This window comes from Crinia signifera, chromosome 1, assembly GCF_055691185.1.
Source record: "Crinia signifera chromosome 1, ASM5569118v1, whole genome shotgun sequence".
NCBI classification, from domain to species: domain Eukaryota; kingdom Metazoa; phylum Chordata; class Amphibia; order Anura; family Myobatrachidae; genus Crinia; species Crinia signifera.
In genome coordinates, this window is record NC_139217.1 from 449678549 (window position 1) to 449693572 (window position 15024).

A 15024-nucleotide genomic window follows, 5' to 3' on the forward strand; every position below is an offset into this window, starting at 1 on the left:
GCTGACTGTCAGGTGCCCCGCGAACCACCACTGCTAGCTGATCCGGCCCCTGGGCTTAGGTCTGTACCCGCCTAGGGCTGGCTCTTAGGTTATAGATATATTTTATTTATAACCTGGCAGCCCGGGGCCAACTTCTCTGTGCCCCCCTGATGGCTAACGCCCGGCGGCCAATGTCTCGATTGCCTCCGGGAGTTACGCCACTGCAACTGCCTGTAAATCAACTTGCGTACGGCCAGTGAATAAAACAGTGGCTGGATTTTATCGCTGAAAAGGCCCTGCTCATGCGCACTACGATCTGTCAATCGATAATCGGACGGCCTAATGAGATCTAATCTGTATAACCCCCCAAAGTGTGTGAGTTTAGGACAAGTGGGTGGTAACTGTACAGCTCAGCTAAAACAGTAAACCAATGAAATGAATGATAGTATATTTGGTTTTACCATGTGGTTGCTACGATTACTATTATTATTGTACCTGTTCTGCATAGTTAAGATCCAGGGACATGCATCGGAGGGCACCCACATTATACATGTTCAGTCAGTGCTGATGATTTCTTCACAAGCAGTGGTAGCACACTGTGTAGTAGTAGTATATGCATTGTATACACACACAAGCACAGCAGTAGTGTAAGCATTGTGTGTACACCTATAGACACAGCAGCAGTAGCACTATGCATTGGGGGTTATTCTGAATCGCTCCCCTGTGCGTTCCCACAGGCGAGCGATGGTTCGCATGTGCATGTGCATAAACATTTATGCGCATGTGCAGCCGCATTGCGCGTACGGCCACGGCGAATTAATTATTCGCTGGTCGGTCACAGTGTGGGAGCTGGGTGTGGGGCTGCGGGCCGTGGTTGCGCCCATGGGAACGCCGAGCGATTAATGAGTGTTCCCATGCAAACGCTGAGCGTTCCCATGCTAATGGGGACATGACACGGGTACCAGGGGGTCAGCTGCCCACCCTGTTCACGTAGGTAAGCTCCGCAAATGTGAGTCCCCAGAGAGGGACTTAAGGAGCCCACACACGCACCGATCCCGGCGTGCGTTGTGGGCTTAACTAGCACACATAGCATCGCATCGTATGCCTTGTGCATGCGATGTGCATGCGATGCAATGCTATGCTAGAAAAAGCTAGTACAAAAAGTATGTGCAGCACATACTTTTTGTACTGTGCGATGAGGTGCCGCGGGAGCGCGCACCCTATCGCATAGCATCGCACCGCCGGCATCGGTGCGTGTGTGGGCTCCTTTAGATATGCGAACGCTTAAGAAATCATTCGATGGTCGGCCACATCATCCGTGCAGGGATATTTGCTGTGCGAGGGGGGGCGTTTCGTGCAGGCTGCGTTTATTTGGCTCGCAAAGCTGAGAAATTCGTTAGCCATTGTGTATACCAGTGATGGCTAACCATGACACTCCAGCTAATGTTGAACTACACATCCCAGCATGCCCTGCTTCAGTTTTACTATTTGGCCATGGTAAAACTGATGCAGGGCATGCTGGGATGTGTAGTTCAACAACAGCTGGAGTGTCAAGGTTAGCCGTCACTGGTGTACACACACATGTTGTAGTAAAAGAATATGCATTGTGTACGTAGACATAGCCGCTGGCGCCGACGCCGTCGCCGTTGCTGTGGGAGCTCCCGTCTCCCTGTCCCCGCCCCAGGGCAGCAGCAGGAGGCGGGGCCGAGAGCTGCGGGGTGTGTCCTGGGCGGTGACATCACTGTGTCCCGGTCTCCGGCAGCCTGGGCTGGGATTGCTGCTGCAGCTGTGACCCAGTGATAGGGATGGGACATCGAAAGAAAACATCGGTCAAATGATGTTTTTCAACATTGGTTGCAAAACATCATTTAGACCTAAACATTGGTACTGTGAACCCGATGTTAACCGATGTTAACCGATGTTTCGATATTTTTTAAAATAAACTGGTTACCAAAGCATATAATACACTAATAAGCTTCTGAAATGATAAATAATCCCTCTATTAAGTTTATCTTTGTGGGTTCTCTGACTCTCCGTAACAAGTTATAAAAAAAACATGACTATGCTGGCATTTGTAATAGCAAGCTATTGCTAATTCATAAAAGAAAATACTTTAATTTAAATACATTTATCACGATTGTTTTAATATGGAAAAACTTTGGGCCTAATTCAGAGGTGGATGCAGTTGCACTCTCAAATCCACCGCTTGAGTATAAAAGATGCAACATTGCCAACATTAAACATCTGAGCAACCCGATTGTTGCTTAGAATAACCATCAGATCAAAGACGCTGGAGCCAGTGCAACTGCAAATTAATGTTGGAAACACGTCTGCATTTGACAAACCAGCCCCCATCCCCTCCCTCAAATAGAAACTACTGTACCTGTCACTCAGTATCTGCAGCCGCTGTTACTAATAAATCACTGCACAGAAATAAACTGTGCAAATGTCTGCATCCACAACTGAATCAGGCCCTTTGTAAGGTGCTGTGATATGCTTGCTGCATAATAATAAATGAATTGATAGATTGTAAGCTTGCGAGCAGGGCCCTCATACCTTTGACTGACTGTAAATACCCAGTTTGTTGTATCACTGTCTCCTATTGTAAAGCGCACGTGAATATGCTGCGCTATATAAGAAACTATTATTAAATAAATAAATATGAAGGGAGTTCACCACAATGTCACTACTAGTGACTATCGTATTATACTGTTCATTCTAGCACCCGCTATCTTTGAAAACCCATACAGTTCCTCTTCCCTGCCTGGAGTGTCGCTGTCTGCTGTAGTGCTTCTAGCACAGTGTGGTCTGTATATCAGCACTGATATGCAAACCAGACCTGTGCGACAGTGACTCACTAACAGCACCAGTTGCAGTGAGGCAGGGGTGGGGCTGTCCTGTGTGCTGCTGCTGAATGGCTGACCAGACTGTCATTCACTGTCAGCTACCACCCACAGCAGCAGCACACAGCCACACACACATATGAAAGCCCAGCCAGCAGTGATACTGTCATGTTTGTTAATTATTTTTTTTTATCAGTCTCTTAAGTTTTTAATGAATATAAATCAAGGAGAGAGTGAGCTGGCTGCAAAGCATTGAAAGCAGCACACATTGACACACAAAAGAAAAAACATTGGAAGATTGAGAAAAACATCGGGGGAGAAATCTAGCGATGTAGATGAAACATTGGATCCTCAACATTGCAGGGTTAAACATCGAACATTGGAACCATAAATCCGATGTTACCGATGAAACATCATATGATTACCCATCCCTACCCAGTGACTCATCCCCGCTACTCACTCACTACGGACGCGACCACAGAGGGACAGCAGGCGGCCGTGCAGGGTGAGTGACCGCCCGGGGCCGTGCGGGGAGCGGAGGCCCGGCTGCGGCTCCCTGGCTGGGAGGGGGGGTTTGTCTCCGTCACTGCGCCCGTTCTACAGGCACCGTGTAGCATATGGAGCTTGTGTGATACACGGCTGACATACACTGTGTGTGTCTCTGTGTGTGTGTTATTCCACAGCAGTCCAGTGTGCGTGTTGGTTGCATATGTACACTCGTGTGTGATATAGCAAAAACAATACATATACTTTGTGTGTTGCATATGCACACTGTGTGTGTGTCATACAGCAGATACACTACATATACTGTACACTGAGTGTGTGTCATACAGCAGATAAACTACATATATATACTGTACACTGTGTGTGTCATACAGCAGATAAACTACATATATATACTGTACACTGTGTGTGTCATACAGCAGATACACTACATATATATATATATATATATATATATATATATATATATATATATATATATATAGTGTACACTGTGTTTGTCATAAAGCATATACACTACATATACTGTGTGTCACACAGCGGGATATATATATATATATAATCACACGCACTGTGCATCATACAGCAGATGCAGTGTATATTTTATATACACACACTGTGCGTCATACAGCAGATGCAGTGTATGTTTTATATACACACACACTGTGCGTCATACAGCAGATGCAGTGTATATTTTATAGGGGCTTTACCAAAACGTAGTTTATTGGCGCATGTCTACAGCGTTTCGGGATCTATCCCGTCATCAGGACAATTGCAAAAGGCTTTACAAGATATACACTATCAGAGTGAGGTACATGGGGATCTGTCCAGTGCTGGATTGGTACTGGGAGAGCCCTGTGTATAGCAGGCTGAATGTTCTACAGTGATATGGGGACAATTTGCCACTCGGTAACGACCCATCATCTACATCGCAATGTGTGTACCCATGGCTGCGCACTCTTGTGGGTCATGTGCTTTAAGCAGTTCCGCTGCTTGGTCAGTCAGACGATATTGTATGTGTGTTTGCGGCCAACTGAATGACCAGACAATGTCAGGCCAATATGGCCTCCAAATACTGAACGGCACATTATTCAAATTATCCAGTGCTTGTTATAATGTATACAGGAACAACAATAAATCATTGTTTTAATGGTTCCTCCGTGCCAATATTGATACTCCATATCGCTGGTTTTGGTCCGAAGGGAAATGGCACCAAATGCCGATTGTTCTAGTGCAGTGGTTCTCAAACTCGGTCCTCAGGACCCCACAAAATTCATGTTCTGCAGGTCACCCGACAGGTGCATACATTACTCATTGACACATTTTAAAAGATCCACAGGTGGAGCTAATAATCTCACTTGTGATTCTGTGAGGAGACCTGCAAAACATGCACTGTGTGGGGTCCTGAGGACCGACTTTGAGAACCTGTGTTCTAGTGAAACCTGGCTTAAGAATGAGGCGCTATAGTAATATACCGTATGACGATTTGATGCATTATCTGTACGTTTGTGTGATGAAGCTCCTGGGCTTCTCTGGAATAATATCTTTGTTTGATGTAGTCTATATAAAGAATAATGTGTGATGAGTGTTTATTATTTCAAATTCTCTATGTGCAGATTCCGGTGTCATTTGTGGTGCTTGTAACAGACTGGAGCAGATGTATTATGTATAGTGAAGTGATAACGCAGCACCAATCATCTCTCCTAACTGTTATTTTTCAAACCCAGCCTGTAACTTGACAGGTAGGAGCTGATTGGCTGGTGCTTTATCATTTTCCACTTTATCACTTAATCGGGCTTAATACATCTGCCTCTATGTACAGGTTGAGTCTCCCGTATCCGAAATGCTTGAGACCAAATGTATATTGGATATCCGTCTTTTTTCTGTATTTTTGAATATTCGCATATCGTAATGAGATATCTTGGTGATGGAACCCAAGTCTGTGCACAGAATGCATTTATTTTTCATATACACCTTATACGCCCAACCTGAAGGTCATTGTATACAAGATTTTTTATACGTTTTTGTGCTTGAAAGAAAGTTTCTGTGCATTAAACCATCAGAAAGCAAAGGTGTCACTGGATTTTTGGATATGTAATGTGACTTGTGGTGAGCTCTGTGGCTTGGATATGAAATTCCGACACTCACAATCCCAATTGTCAGTTTGCCGACAGCCCCCCCCCCACTACCCGACATAACCCTAGCATCCAGAGACCTAGCACCGGGAGGCAATGGCATCTGTTGCCGGGCTCCTGCTCCCAAGGGGGCACCTCTCCTTCTCTCTTTGAATCAGTTAATTGAAAGCCATTGATATCACTTCTGTGGCTGATTCCCTCTCTTAGCAGGAACAAAGATGTCACACTTTTTATTGTAAATATAATATATATGACACACACATGAATACATGTATTTATACAAGGTGGTGTGTGTGTGTGTGTGGAGGGGGGCACCAATATTTATGTTGCCTCCGGGCAACTACAGCACTGCTAACATCACCTACCCCACAGCCTAACCCCAGCACTTAAGCTGCCCATGCACGGTGCGATGAACTCTGTGCTTTTGGTACTGGATTGCATAGCATCTAGTACAAAAAGCATACAATGTGCTAACGCACCGTACTTCTTGTTCTAGATACGATGCAATCTAGTACTAAAAGCACAGGCAGCACATACTTTATGTGCCGTGCGATGGGATGTTCACTGGAGTGCGCATCGCACAGCACCATTGGGCACCTTTACTATATACAGACTGCTGTGTGACATTACATCTATATACATACTGCTGTGTTTAGTTATCACTATACAGACTCACTTGAGGAAGTTTTTTTATTAAGTCCCCATTGTAATTGTCTAAGTATACATAGTTCTTTTTAATGCATCTTTTGGGTACCAGTTTGTGAAGTATATAACGTGTAGTGTTCTGTATATGTGTACTAATTGGTCATGTTAACACATAGTAATGTGTGGTTTTTATTTGAGAATTCCTATAGAACAAAGTCTATTACTATTTGTGTTAATCACCAAAGAGATCATTGTGTATCATGTGTTTTTCTATTTTTCGTTATCTGCATGAATATTGTATATGTGGCACAGGCAGCGTTATTCCTGCACAGATGAACCTTTAATTAGGATGCATATTGTGGATTGTATTATTTTTGACAAATAGGCAAAACTGAACAATACTGAAAAATCTTCCTGTATTTGCAGGATTTATTTTATGCCTTGATAAAGAGAAGCCCTTTGGTTCTGTAAACCTGAGGTATCTGAGATTTTGGGTATTAATGGGACGGATGCAGTCTCCCTACATAATCAATATCTCCCAGGGCGGGATGTATCAACATACACCTCCGCCCTTCGCACGGCAGCCGCCGCGATGCTACCGCATATGTACTAACATATGCGGCCAGCATCGGGCTGCGGTAACGGAGACCCCCGCGATACCTGTGATGTTGGCTGCGGGGGTCTCCGTCACCTCCCGGCGGCTGCCAGCGTCCCCCTGTGTCTCCTCCTCCCCCCTGAAGCCGGATGTCCTGCCGGCTGTGAAACCAGGGGGAGGAGATGATCACAAGAGGACGGGAGGGGGTGGGCGCGCGAACGTCGGACGGCGGGCGGCGAAAGAAGCCCATAGGCTTCTATAGGGTATCGCCACCCAGAGGGTGGCGATACCCTGCCTAGCGAAAACGCTGCGGACGGGTATTGATACATAGGAAAATGCGGTAAAACGGGTGTTTTACCGCATTTTCCCGTTAGTACATCCCGCCCCCAGTGATTTACGGAGTGAGGTCAAGGGTTAAATTTACTAAGATGGGAGTTCTAGTGAAGATGAGGTGTTGCCCATAGCAACCGCTCAGATTGCATCTATTATCATCTAGAACAAGGGTGGGGATCCTCTGGCCCTCCAGCTGTTGTTGAACTGCACATCCCAGCATTCCCTTCTACAGTGTTACTATTTGGCCATACTAAACTGTTGCAGGGCATTCTGGGATGTGTAGTTCAACAACAGCTGGAGGGCCGAAGGTTCCCCATCCCTGTTCTAGAAGTTGCTTAATAAGTAGAATTTCATTGGTTGCTACGAGCAACATCCCATCCTCAATAGAATTCCCGTTTTAGTAATTTTACCCTGAAGGTGTTACAAATGATGGCGCAAAATATTTTCCCATACTGTTGCACGGGGGTAAATTTCTAAAAATGAAAAGTGGCTCAGACGTATATTACCAGGCTGGGCTGTCTTTCTTGTCCTGTTTACTTTTCTATACATGGTGATTGTGGTGGCTTTTTGTTCTGCATGAGCAAAATGTGCGATCTCGGGCATTTACCTCCATGTATCGTAGTCGTAGTGTAAAGCTCCGTACACACCGGGTATAGGCTACAATTGCCCCATGTGTACGGGGCTTAAGATTTTCAGCAGTTCCTCCTCTTTGCTGTTAATCCCCAGTCTTGTTTCATTACTGTTGTCAGGTATGCTGCCAATGTTGAAATAAGTGTTATTGACCTTGCGAGATAAGGGAGTATATCGGGGTAATGTAGTCTCTGATTACTCCTCTATACCCAGGGCTATTTTTGTGCAAGCTCTAGCAGGAACTGTGGCCCTTATTCTAGTTCACTCTTTCTGACAAAATATTTCTTAGATGGACAAAACCATGTGCACTGCAGGTGAGGCAGGTGTTACTTGTGCAGAGATAATTAGATTTGGGTGGGGTTTTACACCTGCCTCACCTGCAGTGCAAATGGTTTTGTCCATCTAAGAAATATTTTGTCAGAGAGTGAACTAGAATAAGGGCCACAGCTCCTGCTGGAGCCTGCACAAAAATAGCCCTGTCTATACCCATTATTTTTTTATATACATTTTGGTCTGGTCGTTCTACATGTGGCACGCTTTCCATTCAGACTTTGGGGGGTATTCAATATTTCCAATACTCGGAAATATCATCCAGGACCTATTCAATCCCGGCCGTTTTTTGGCAGGGACTCGCCGCGGTAGATAGGATCTTTGAAAAGCAGAATCTGCATTCGCGGAAATGGATGCATTTGGGGATTAGCGGCCGTTTCCGCTGTAAAATATGTGGATTCGTTGATCCAAGTATTTTACGACTTCTGGAATGTTTCTGAAAGTCATTATAAAAAAAAAAGAAGAAAATGTAATAGATCAAATCTGAATTCGATCTACTCTACGCGAAAACAGCAGATATTTCTGAGGAACAGAAATATCTGCCGGGATTGAATGTCCCCCCTTTTTAAGGTGATATTTATCAAAGCTTGGAGAGAGATAAAATGGGGTATATGAGAGAGGTAAAGGACCAATTAATCAGCTCCTTTTCAAATACGGCCTGTAAAATGACAGCTCATTAGTTGATACTTTATCTCTCGGCAAACATTGACACCGATCACCCTTAAAAGGCTAGATGTTGGAGCAGACTGTTCCTAGTTGGTAATGTACAGTTTTTGTATTTGGTATATAACAATGTGGAGATTCCAATAAGAAAGCTGGGATCCAAGCATACGCCTTATCTCTACATTTTTCCAGAAAGCTCCAGAACATGTAAATTGTAAAAATCTGAGGGTGCGTGACTAATGGCGCTGCTTAGTTTCTGACCTCCAAAATCAGAAATTCAAGGACCTTTAAGCAATCAGCTTCACGGAAAGCGAATAAGGGGGAGGGCAACACGAAATAAAGGGTGTTGGCGTTGGCAGGAAGGTAGTACTCAAGAATATATTACATTCCAGGACAAACCTTCCCACTGCTGGACAGGAAGCCTTGGAGCTATGTAATATACACTTTGCTGGCAGAGAATAAGTGTTACGTTTGCATACGTTTTTCATGTCAATGACACATCCATGCAAACTAATTTGTGATACTGGTCTGATTCTGATTTCCCTACTTTTCAAATGGAATCACTTCAGTTGACCAAGTTCACCTGCGTTTTAAAATGTGATTCTTCATACAGTAGTAAAGCATTGTACAAATATACAGTATATAACTGCAGGAGCCATAACAGTTCCTGCGCTTCCCACATCAATCGGCCGTACAAAGTGAGAACTGCCACAAATTACCTACTTAGGTCCATAAAAACCACACTTTACAGCACAAAATAACACTAAGCAAAGATCTGTATAACCCAGAGCGCTGTGTGTGGGCTCAAACAACAACAAAAAAATCTCAAGTTTTTTTTTTTCTTCTCGTTAATGATAAGAATAATCTGACTATTGCACTAATTATATACATTTGCTAGCCAATAGCATCATAATGCACTCACAGTAAGTGCTTTCGTTTCTGAAACTTCTAGGTTTGTGTTTACTTCTATTAATGACTGACTTTCATTATTGAACGACCAAACCTCTGTTCTAATTAGCACGGCCATTGATTTTTTTTTTTTTTTTTTTGCATTCAATAGGCTTGATCAATTGCTCTTTTTTTCTGCAGGTCCTCCCATATTTTATCAGGTGTCCTATACAGCTTCTGAAAATCCTAAACCTGTCAATAATAATAATGACTATAATCACTTTAAGATAATTTTACTAATGATGGACATTGCCCATGTACACTGGAGCATTTTTTTTTTTTTTACTGAATATTTTTATTAAAGAAGTCTGCCATTACAAACAGTGCAGAAAAATAGTAATTGTACAAGAACAATATTGCATATATATTGTATGCATTCCACACATAACATGTAACGTTAATCTAAATTCAATCAAGTTGAAAAAGAGCAAATGAAAAAGAAAAAAGTAAGGAATTTAAAAGGAACATAGGGCAGGGACAGTGCCATATTACATCAATTAATCCTTCTACGATTAGAGATAAAAAAATAATACCCCTTTCACACTTGCAAAAATCTCCCGGGTTTCTGCACATGAACACGCATCAACCCGGGATTTAGTGCAGTGTGAAAGGGTCTTGGACTAATATCCCGTGTTCAGCATTCCGGGATCTCTACCCAGGTCCTGACCAAGCCTCCACATGACGCCACCCGCCCGACTTCATTCCGGGTCGGGTGGCCAGCGTGAAAGAGTACATTCCCGGGTAGTGTCCCAGGGTGCATCCGGGAACACATTCCAGGGTATGACCCGGGTGTGCGAATGTGAAAGGGGTATCATAGGGAAGCGTAGAGATACAGTATCTATAATATTCCAGGCAATTTATGAGTGTTGTGAGGTTAGTTGGAGTTCATAATAGTTAGACCAGGGGGACCATATAGTAAATGGGGAATTTGGGGCCACGGAGTATTTAAATCCTATAGTTTCCATTTTGCAGCTGCGTTGCACGGCTGCTGTAATCTTGGACAGGCGGGGAGGGTCTGATCTCTTCCAATATTGAGCGATGGCTGCTCGGGATGCTATATGTATTTGTCTTATAATGTAGATGTAGTGTGTCGGGACCGCTAGTGGAAGCCGATGCAGGAATATAATTTCAGGGAATAACGGGATAGAGACCTTTAGTAACATGTTTAATCAAATCAAAGACCCACTGGAGCAGTTTTAATGGACAGAACGATCATGTTGCAATATCGCTAGGTTTGATGTGCAGCACAGCGAAGCTGTCAATGTTGCACGCGACCGTGGTAGTGCGCAAATTGAAGGTATACACTGGTGTAGGCGATGTATCATGAAACATCGCTCCAATGTGTACCCGTCTCTATCACACTGTGGAGCAGCAATTCTGTGGGCTGAACCGATATCTGAGAATGCTGTCCATCAGTTGCCTAAAGCTGGCAATCACATGCGGTCCTTTCCCATGTAATGTTACACATGGGACCGCACATTGGATTACACATCCGATTTGGGCTGATTTCATTCGATTTATCGTCCAGGTCCATCGAAATCAGGAGAAATCGACCCACATCGCAGTAGTATATGGGGGCCTTCACAATGAGGGACCTCGCTGAGGCCTAAGGTGCGATTCGGGTGCATATTAGCAGTTGCTGAAGCATTTGTTATTAATATTATCTGATATTCTGTATAGTGCCAATGTATTATGCAGGGAATGTTTTCACCCATCATATCCGTCCCTGTCCCGTTGGAGATTGTGTTCTCATTTTTTTATCCGTGAATAATTGTTGCTTAGCATAAATGAAGCCAAATATTTGGGTCCTCCAACAGCGAGCAGGTGACCTTGTCTTTGTCCAAAGGTCTTTTATAAATATTTAGGTTAGCAATGTTTAGTACTTAGGGGTAAATGTACTAAAGCTTCTAAAAATGAAGCAATGATTTTGCCTATAGCAACCAATAAGATTGGGGTGGTATTCAATTCTTTTTCACCAGCATTTCAGCTCACTGTCCCCAGGGGTGGGGAACTGAAATGTGCAAATGTGTTGATTAACCTGAGCATTATGAGAGGAAAATGCGCAAAAAAATAGATCAATTGATCATAACCCTACGATCTCCCGTCATTTTAGACCAGAGATCTGGCGCGATATAACAGTTGAATACCACCCTCTGGGCCAGATGCACCAAGTTTTAAAAAGTGATAAACAAGCCAATCAGCTCCTAACTGTCATGTTACAGGCTGAGTTTGAAAAAAGTATTCTAATCAGCACGCCGCTAATGCCGGCAAGTGGATTTCTGCTTGCACGCCTCCTAAATAGATTGACCACTATTGTTCGACATGGTTTAGATTGACATGTTCAAAAGGTTGATAGGGTGTCTGTCGACAGATGCAATATATTCTCTTTATGCCCACTGGGATGGTCTGTTTTATGTAAAAAAAAAAAACTCATGAAAAACTCATGTCTAAACCAAGTCAACCTTTTTTATGCAGTAAATCTATCGACGGCATGCCATACTTTAGGGGATCCAGACCAGGCTTCTTAGTCTGTATACAGAGCAAAGACGGTAGACATGTGCTGGGCTCTGTTATTTAGACGTCCGTGTTTGACCTTCCCAGCGTTACTGAGACTTATTTCTTCCTCTTGGCTTCAGTCTGAGTTGTTTGCATGATACATGTCTCATTTCTGTGTTCCTACTAGATGTGTTTATACATTCTTTACATATAATTGTCCTACTTCTTTCATTGCACACACCAGGCATTGCTACGGAGTTGGTGCAGGTCATTAATGATTGACTTGTTCACCTTTGACACAACTAAACACAAATGAGGATCTCTAATCACCCACCTTGGTGATCCTGCGGAACCCGTGTGATGAATTTAAACACACGGTCCTGGAGAAACCAACCAAACGGGGTGAGGAGGACCAAACTATCGGGCGCACAGTAATCAATTTTATCAATTGACCAATAAAGATTTTCAAAACAAGAAGAAGAGTGTGACTTGCTGCTCTCAATTAAGGCCTCGTACACACCAGAACGATCACGATCGTGCGTCGATCGTGAACCGATTTGCTGTGAACTTCTCGGGAGCGCTCCCCCGGGCCCAGACTCACGATTTGCATAAGATGGTGTATTTTTTTACTTACGATCGTCAAACGATCGCGAGTCGTTTGCGATGGTCGTCCGACTGTCGTTTTGGTGCATCGTGTGTGCACAGTGACTGTCGTTTTTGAAATTTAAATAATGGGCAGGACTAGTTGTGGGGGACAAATAACAGCAGCCATTTTAGATCTGTGCATTTGTGCTTTGTGACTTTACCATTTACACACACAGATATATCACTGCACTGCATTGGTGGGCATCAAATGCACTGGGGGGTAATTGGTGCGCAGCTAATGCATTGGTGGGCAGCTAATGCATTGGTGGGCAGCGGTGGGCAGCTAATGCATTGGTGGCCAGCGGTGGGCAGCTAATGCATTGGTGGGCAGCTAATGCATTGGTGGCCAGCGGTAGGTAATGCATTGGTGGGCAGCTAATGCATTGGTGGGCAGCGGTGGGCAGCTAATGCATTGGTGGGTAGGGAAGGTCCAAATACCTGTCTTCAATTTGGCTGTGATCCAGGATCCTCCGTCACTGCTATCCTGTACCATCCACGAGTCTCACAAAATGGCTGCGGAGGGAGTGACCAGGAAATGAGTATAAACAAGCCGGATCTGACGAGGCAAGTGCACACGATCATCTCGCAATCTGCATACAATCAGCCCCCAATCTGAGGTCGGATTGACAGATCTTTACTGCAGTAGGTAGGATCTTCAATCCGACCTCAGACCGGCAGGTACGCGCATCGGATCGGAATTGTGGGCTTAAAACAAACGATTTTGCACCAATTCATAGAAAACGCTCGTACGACCCATCGAAATCGGAGGTTTTTATGCCAAATCGTCCTGGTGTGTACGGCCCCTAAGGCTCTCTGTGGTCCTTAAAAAAGTTAAATACAAGAAACAAACAGAATATTTGGTACTTGTTTCCTAGCACGGCCACACCGATTCAGATCGGGGTGGTCGTGTCGGAAAAATCGGGTCGATCGCATCGCATGCGATTTGGTCGCATGCGATGCGACCGACCGATTTTTGACCCGATTTTTTTCATTGAATCCAATGTAAAAAATTCCCAACCCCCCCAAATTTAAGCGCGTTAACCCCAGGCCACGATAGACGCCAACCCGAAGCGTGGCGAGCGAAGCGAGCCCGCGAGGGGCGGCGGTACGCGTCCTCCGACCTTTTCATGCCCTACTATCCACGTCGGCGTGGAGTGAGAATATAATAGTGTGGCGAGCGCAGCGAGCCACCGAGCCCGAAGCGTGGCGAGCGCACGCGGATACCTTCACAGGTAAATGCGTCCCTTCGCGGGCTTCACAGGTGTCCACGTCGCCACGGACACCTGTGAAGCCCGCAAGGGGACGCGTATAACTGTGAAGGTATCCGCGTCCCCTCGCGGGGCTCGCTGCGCTCGCCACGCTTCGGGCTCGGTGGCTCGCTGCGCTCGCCACACTATTCTATTCTCACTCCACGCCAACGTGGATAGTAGGGCATGAAAAGGTCGGAGGACGCGTACCGCCGCCCCTCGCGGGCTCGCTGCGCTCGCCACGCTTCGGGTTGGCGTCTATCGTGGGGTGACGACGGGGACATCTATAATGTGAAATGGGTCATATTGGCCCATTTCACATTTTTTCACATTTTTACAGCATTTCAATGTTAAAAAATTTTTTAACATTGAAGCCTATGCAAAAATCGGGTGCATCGCATCGCGTCGGGACCAATGTTAATGGTCCCGACCGACGCGATGCCCCCGATATTTTACCTTTCCCGACAAGATTTCAATGTTAAATTTTTTTTTAACATTGAAGTCTATGGAAATATCGGGGGCATCGCGTCGGGACCAATGTTAATGGTCCCGACCGACGCGATGCCCCCGATATTGTCTCCTAGCCGGCTAAATGGACCTGATTTCAAAAGAAATCGGGTCCATCGGGGGTAATCGTGTCCCTTAATTAAGGGACACGATTACTTAAGATTGTGGCCGTGCTAGGAAACAAGTACCGAATATTTTTCTAGAGAGCGCAAGAAACACTGCAGATTTCAATCATATAAAAATACAAATTTATTTAGTCATTTATTTAGTCATGAATAAAAATAACATTTAATAAAAAGTATATATAGCTAAGCATGCAATTTGTACATTGATCCCTTGATCTTCAAGGGATCAATGTACAAATTGCATGCTTAGCTATATATACTTTTTATTAAATGTTATTTTTATTCATGACTAAATAAATTTGTATTTTTATATGATTGAAATCTGCAGTGTTTCTTGCGCTCTCTAGAAAAATATTCTGTTTGTTTCTTGTTCACCTTTGGTCTGCAGCAGCCTGTGTT

At 44.4% G+C, this 15024-nt stretch overlaps 1 protein-coding gene across 2 annotated transcripts in view; it reads left to right on the forward strand.

Annotated features, from left to right (window-relative positions):
* The first annotated feature begins 2984 nt into the window (after nucleotides 1-2984).
* LOC146020913 (leukemia inhibitory factor receptor-like) overlaps nucleotides 2985-15024 on the forward strand; it is an 83744-nt gene continuing 71704 nt past the window's right edge. Inside the window, exon 1 of one of the 2 annotated variants that reach the window (XM_083154526.1) lies at nucleotides 2985-3327. The gene's annotated coding sequence lies outside the window, so the exon portion shown is untranslated. The remainder of the gene's footprint in view (nucleotides 3328-15024) is intronic. The other variant, XM_083154536.1, reaches the window with a different exon arrangement.